Source organism: Pseudochaenichthys georgianus, chromosome 20 (genome assembly GCF_902827115.2).
Source record: "Pseudochaenichthys georgianus chromosome 20, fPseGeo1.2, whole genome shotgun sequence".
Taxonomy (NCBI): domain Eukaryota; kingdom Metazoa; phylum Chordata; class Actinopteri; order Perciformes; family Channichthyidae; genus Pseudochaenichthys; species Pseudochaenichthys georgianus.
This window is the reverse complement of record NC_047522.1, coordinates 15947586-15953585: the sequence shown is the minus strand read 5'-3', so window position 1 is coordinate 15953585 and position 6000 is coordinate 15947586. Positions and strand designations below refer to the sequence as shown.

The following is a 6000-nucleotide window of genomic DNA, read 5'->3' as shown; positions in this document are numbered from 1 at the left end:
AAACACTTATAATTAAGTCACATGGACAGACAAAAAGAAAAAAAACATGAAAATAAAAGAACTTTCTAACTAGTGTAAGTGTATTGTGAAATTATTTCTCCTTTCTTAAATTGTATAAGTTATAGATTTGTGTTCCAATGGCCTATTAGAAAAAGGTATTTGGTAAACTCAGTATTGTGTTAGTGTGTTTTTTTTCACAAGTTATAAAACAGGAATTACTATAGGATTTCAATAAAACAAATGTTGTCTTAAAGAAAGAAAAAAGAAGGAAAGAAAAGGGGTACAGAAAATAAATAAAAAAGGAGGGAGGCAGAGAGGAAAGGAGGAAGCAATCCGAAGGGAGGAGTCAAGCGAGCGAAGGAGCAGCTGGAGTCCCACACTTCGCCCTCTCTCTTCTCCTCGAAAAAGCGCACTAAATGTAATAACAACTCTCCATGCGCTTCTCTGACGCTTATGTTGTTTTTACGCACATCTGTGGTCTGCTATCGGCAGATATTATCGGAAGGCTGATGGTGTTAGTCGGGCGGTTTTTGCACACAGCAAACTGTGAGAAGGAGGAGAAAGAAGAGGAAAAAGTCTGGCAGCGACGCTTCGGAGTTGGAGTTGCATCGTAAAGAAAAGTCCCAGGCAACTCCAAAGGCACATCTGCAAGTTAGCGACAGAACAAGCCGAAGAAAGAAGACCAATCATTTTTTTCCTGTGAAGATAAAAAAAGTCAAGAATTACAAGGGGAAACCCCCCCAAAAGTAAGTAATCTCTTAACATTTTACACTCATTGTTGCGCTTATTTGTCTACTTTTAAAGTGTGGGAGTTGAAGCAGGAGAGGTTTCGAATTTCAAAAAGATGGAATTTCATACAAGTTAAGATGTAGACATGAAGTGGATTAACTGACAAAAAGTGGTAAGAAACACCAGCTTTTAAAAAACAACAGCTATAAAAGCGTCGACCCCCAGAAGAAGCAGAACATACTTGTTTTACACTTGGCCTGGGTGTGTGATTTATGCTCTGTGAAATAAGTGTTGGTTGTTGGAAAGCCCGGATGGCATAGTATCCGACGGACAGATGTGCTTTTTTAAAACAAGCCTAAAGTTGCATAAAGTTTGTTGGAAATAGGAAACTTTTTTTTTTTGGTTATCTTTGATGTGTTAAACAGAAAAAACACGTGTAATTCTGACGGGAGTTTTGAAGTGAACTTATGCAGACATGAAACTTTATTGGACTTTTGCCTAAAGAAACGCGCGTGGGGGGAGGGGGAAGGAGGCATACATATGTATGTGCATGTGTGATCATATTTCAGTGTCTGTTATTGATTCGATTTATCCTCTTAGAGTGTGCTGACTTATTGGAACACTTACATGCACATGCTCACAGATACTATTTTATTTTTAAAATCCAACCAAGCCTCGACCTGACCTTCTACTTTTAGACATATTTAATTGTATAACAATTGTACAACCCCAAATATTTCTTTATCACTGGTTTGGTTTACATAGTATTTTTAGAATGTAATTTGTCAATGTAGGCCTTTTTTTTTTTAAACAGGGAATATTTGCTCAAAAAATAAAGATATATTTTATAAGGAAAAACTGCAGCCAAATAATTTATATGAAGACCATCTGTTCAATTAAATCTTGCCATTTGATTTGAATGAGGAAGTTTTGGTATTATCATGTTATTCCTTCATCTTCAAAAAAGAAAAAAACGTGTAAGGATACATCATAGCATGTTTGAAGGCATGTACATGTGCTCAGAGAAATGTAAGCCCATTACAGTGGGGGTCTGTGGCCCTGCAGGGGTCCATGAGGGGAGTTTTATGGGGCCCCAAGCAACATTTGAAATGGTGCAAAGTGACTGTTAAGGTTTACAATTTACTGGATTTATCACAATTAAACATTTATAAGAGGGGCTATTACAATAACAGGTGTGTCCATGTTATCATTACAGCAAAAATACACACAAAAACATATTTAAAAAAAAGTCTCACATGGATTTGTGCAGGGTGAGAAAAAATGTCTAACAGAAGTCAGTCTTGGTTTTTGGGGGTCCGGGACATGAAAACATTTGAGAGCCCCCAACCCTCCACATGTGCGGATATTTGTTTGAAACTTTCCCTCCTGTGTTCACCAGCTGTTCCACATTTCATCTGCTTGTCTGCTCTCGGGTTTCACACAGACGACGAGGGTCCGAGGTGCTCAGCCATGCGGTGCTGCTCAAATCCTCCTTTTTTTGACACTTGGCAAATTATTAACGGAGGTCTGGCTGCCTTGAGACGGAGCAGTGAGCGAACACACCAAATAAGATGTTTAACAGCACAAGTTCACACAGATAAAAATCTCCATTTAGTTATTTTTATGAGGTTGCTCCATCATTCATCCTTACTGTGGATTTTGGCATTGAGCAAGCTTTTTTGCAGGTCTTGTTTCCATTTGTCTTATAAAATAAAAATGGGACTGTCACATAAACTGTCATTCAATATGTCCCCTATTTTTATTTATAATAACAAAATAACAAGGCAGTTTATTAGGGAATAAATAACTGTCATGTCAATGATTCAGCTCAGTTAAAATGGAAAAGAATAAGGAGACGGACCAGGCCTCGCACAGATTTAAGGCTTAATATTTTTATTTTCAAATGACATCATGAGTATCATTTCAAAGTAATTTCCTTTATTGTGATTTAACAATCATGGCTTTACAATTACCCCCTATTATTTGTATTGGATTTTTGTGTGGCCATCAAAAGTGATGCTTTAATATACAATATAATTGCTTATATAAATAATATTTGAGGCCAAGATTGGGATGGCATTTGATTGTAATTTTATAAAAGATATATAGGATATGATTTATTTTCTATGAGCCTTAAATTAAATTAGATTAATTAAAATTGAGTGATGACAGGTAAATCTGAGACATTTTTGTATTTAATTTCCTGCACTGTTATAAAAAACATTGAACATAACTGTTTAATTTCTGTTCTCACAGTCAGTTATGTCAGTATTCTTTGTAAAGGATGTGATATATATTAATCATTTAAAATCCACAAAACACAATTCAATAATTAATATGTATAAATAACATATTAGAAAACTTAAAAATAGTTTTTGGTACTATTACATTTGATCTAAACACACTACCAAGGGGTTAACTGATGTCAAACAGGTGCACCTTTCCCCAAAAAGCACATTGTCTCATTGTGATGCAGCAGCAGTGATGAATGCAGCAGTGTTTAAGATGCTAATCTGCTGGAATGAGATGCACAACTCGGAGCCACTCGCTTACTGTAGCCAGCAGAGATGTATCATAGCCGCACTCTGCCACTTCAGCTCCATGCGGGAGGAAGAGGCGGATAGCGTTTCCCTCTGCAGGAGTCAGTCCGTCAGATAGCAGCAGCGTGCTCTCTTATCTCAACTTTAAGCAATTCTTTAAGTAGAATTATGCATAGCGACACTGGCCCGGTACGCCGGTGACCTGGCAGAATAAGGGCTGTCATGTTAATGCAGGGAGATGACATGCTATTAGCTTTTGAGGTATGGCCCTCTCCTCTTTTTAAGGGGCCTTGCATTCACAGCTAATGGCGGGTTCTGTCCTCAGGCCTTTTACACCCTGCAGGAAGAATACCTGTTATCAGGTTTTTATGCCAGAAGCCCTAATGAGCTTTGTTGTTGTGCTAATGCTGCAAACTGAAGCCCTCAAAGAGGTGGCAAATGTTTTGTTAAAACGAGGGTAATGTGTGGAAGTTGATTTTCCTTAAGATAATGAGGACTGCAGTTTATTTTAGTGTTTGCTTGTTTAAAGGTTATTCTGAAGTGTAAAAACTGACAATTATTACGTTTAAAAATACAGTGAAACCATCTGACCAGTTTGGAGCAATTCCCTTTATAATTTGATTAGCTGTTGCTTCCCTTGCAAGTAACTGGAGTAGTTGAGTAGATGGCCCCCAAAAGAAAACTCTCACTTTGATGATTTGGTACTTTGATATGTGGACATCAAATGAAACAGACACAGTGAGAAAAGGAAGAGGACAAGTCAGACAGAGGTAGTGATTGAGGGAAAAAAGGCTTTGCATGAGAGCGGGTGGAAATGTGTGTGTGTGTGTGTGTGCGTGTTTGCTGGTGTGGTTTGCGAGGCGCGGAGCAGTGCTATGAAAAGTTGGACTGAGATGGCAAACCTGAGACGCGTCAAAACGTCTGGATGCATTTGCGTGTGAGCAGAGACAAGAAGGGGTCTTCGGGCGCGCAGCGGCTTCTCCTTGGCCTCCTAATCCCCAGGCCCAGCCATCCCTTCAGGGCATGCCTCAGATCTGGCTCTCTGGCTCTCCGCGCGGACGACCCAGCTCCGCCAGCAGATTTAATATGCTATGTGTTCCTGCTCCCCCGACTCCCCTCCACCTCAACCATCATTGTCCCAGAGCGGGACCCCCGCTCCCTGCTTCAAGGAGCCTGCTAAAGGCACCTTTCAAGCCGGGTGATGTCTTTGGATAAGGCCATGTGGGGAAAGTGGCTATGAAGAGGGTGTGAGATATCACACTGTAATTTTAGATATGTATATTAAACACACACACACACACACACACACACACACACACACACACACACACACACACACACACACACACACACACACACACACACACACACACACACACACACACACACACACACACACACACACACACACGAGCACACACACGAGCACGCTCACACACACACACACACACACACACACACACACACACACACACACACACACACACACACACACACACACACACACACACACACACACACACACACACACACACACACACACACACACACACACACACACACACACACACAGGAATCTTAATACACTTGAGGATTTCGCAAACAGCATACTGACACAACATTAATACACCTCATGGCACTCCAACTGCATGCATGTACATGCTGCTCATTCAAACTGTCTTCTTCTCCCCCTTATACACAAACACACTGTTCATGTTTAGCTTCTATTTTGTCTTTCTTTCTTTTCCCCTCTCTTTATGGGTGCTTTCACTTTTTTTAATGTGTCTAAAAGGAGGACAAACGAGTGGGAGCTCAAGCTGCCTTAGCAGGGGCAGAGAGAGTATTTTGTTTTCCGTTACTCTGGCCTGTTGGAAAAACAAACTGGACCTGACAGTTAGTCTGGTCAACGATACCCTCCCAAAGTAAGGCAAAAAAAAGAGTGAAAACAGCACGTTTGAATTGAGGGATTTGAATTTACGATCGATCAAATTGTACTTGACAGCTTAACATAAGCCCAGGTGAAGGTCATGGTACATTTTATTGTTTTGGGTGCGAGAATGCAGAGTGTGCCAGTTAACAGCTGCGTTTTCTTTTCTGACACACTTGAGGAGAAACAGGACATCTCACGCCTGCATGTGGGCGCCGCTCATCCCCTCCTCTGTTTGCTGTAGCCGCCGTAAAACTGTCTTTAAGTCTGCAGTGTGAAGTGTAGCAGCAAGAGGTGAAGTGCTTTGGGGCCCATTTGTTTGCGGGCTGCGTGTAAAGTTGAACGCCTAAAGACACAGTTTCCCGGGGCCGGCGGTGCTGTTATTGCAGATGTGGCATTGTGTCAGCTTTGATGGGAGCCGGTTGTGGCATCCGTGAGGGGGTCTGTGCTTTCTGGGCCGGGGTGTTGATGGGGGGACAGATGAACTGGTCGCTTGCTGTGAACAATGATCTGTCACTTACCCCTGGCTCTTGATGTGTGAAGCCATGAGTCAGGCTCTGTCTACTCACACACTTTTTTTCTCCTCAACATTATTTGAACTAAGCAAAAAAAAAAGAAAGGTTATTTAGTTAACTGAGTAACTCCTGTCCTTACACCATTAATTAAGTTATGCATTGTCATGCTATAATACTCACAATGTGCACCCCATGTGTTTGCAATCCCATGCTGCTCGTAGTTGTCTTTCAGTGGGAGTTATCTTTGAGTATTGCTGCATCCTGGAGTAGAGGTCAAGGAGGGGTCTAT

General features: G+C 41.0%; 1 protein-coding gene across 1 annotated transcript in view; it reads left to right on the top strand.

Annotated features, from left to right (window-relative positions):
• The first annotated feature begins 367 nt into the window (after window positions 1-367).
• gli3 (GLI family zinc finger 3) overlaps window positions 368-6000 on the top strand; it is a 92921-nt gene continuing 87288 nt past the window's right edge. Inside the window, exon 1 of the mRNA XM_034108281.1 lies at window positions 368-746. The gene's annotated coding sequence lies outside the window, so the exon portion shown is untranslated. The remainder of the gene's footprint in view (window positions 747-6000) is intronic.